Source organism: Pygocentrus nattereri, chromosome 5 (assembly GCF_015220715.1).
Source record: "Pygocentrus nattereri isolate fPygNat1 chromosome 5, fPygNat1.pri, whole genome shotgun sequence".
In the NCBI taxonomy this organism is placed as follows: Eukaryota; Metazoa; Chordata; class Actinopteri; order Characiformes; family Serrasalmidae; genus Pygocentrus; species Pygocentrus nattereri.
Window position 1 is genome coordinate 39,407,435 of NC_051215.1, and position 1,196 is coordinate 39,408,630.

Here is a 1,196-nt window from a genome sequence, read left to right on the forward strand (position 1 = left end):
GCATATGTTTGTGTGTATTTCAGCACATGAAGCTGGCAGTGTCCATATTAGCCTGACTAGAGAGACCAGGTGCCGGAGCAGAAAACACCCACAGGCAGTCCATTCTCCCACTGATGGAAGAGAACGGCCGCAGTGTTTGTGAAACACAGCCTCAGCCCTTTAACAAGCTTCTCTTAAGATGAAATGTCCAAGTGCTACTCCTTGTAGTTCCCACCAGAAAAGTGCTGTGATGCTTCAGAAAGACCTTTCAGAAAACGCTAGCTAGCAGCATGGTAGGCTCTTGTGATCCAATGGAGTTTGGCATGTTGAAGCTCGGAGTTGTAGATGTTGACTGATCACACACTGAAATAATTATAGCACTAAATCCACCTTGATTCAGTTTTTTTTTCCAGAGCCCTGTGCTGCACAGGCAAACAGCTCGCTGCTGATTAAACATTGATTTTCCTCAACACCCCCTCACCCTGACAACCTGTACATTAAAAAAAGGCTCCACAACGTTAGGAAATAATAACCTTTGTTATTACATGTCGACCAAAATATTTTGAGCAACATTTTGAATTGATTATTTTAACAAAGTGGAGATTATCTACAAAACAGGCATGTGGATTATTAGAATGAACATTCCTTTTGGAAAACAGTGGAGTGCGTTTTAAAAGGCCCATGTCATGGAAAACTGAAATACACTCACTTTTTAAAAATAAGAGTTTGACGTAGTACGTAAATATTGTTAGTTTCAAAACATACTGTTTAAACCCAGTTCACTCGTGTGATATAATACGCTGAAAATAAGCTGCAAAAACAGCCTGTTTTATGATGTCACACAAACCATTACAGTTAAATAGAACCACATATACAGCCTACAGCAGGTGAGTCCCACCCATTCACACTGAATTTATGAAGACTTCAAAAACTTGGTTTTTGAATGAGGCCTTATACAGCACAACCAATTAGAACAGGGATCATTTAGAATACCACTCTTAAAGACATAGTAACAAAAACAGCTTGTTTAATTTTGAGGGAAAAAGAGATTGTGTAAAAATTAATTATGAAAAATTAAATTAATAAAATACAAGAAAAATGCAGGATGTGGGCCTTTAAGTGTTTTTAGACAGCTTGAGTGATTTTTCAGTTGTTGTTTTGTCTGGTGCAGGTGATGCATGGACGTTGAAGAACAGAGCAGAGGTGAGCAGGAGGTG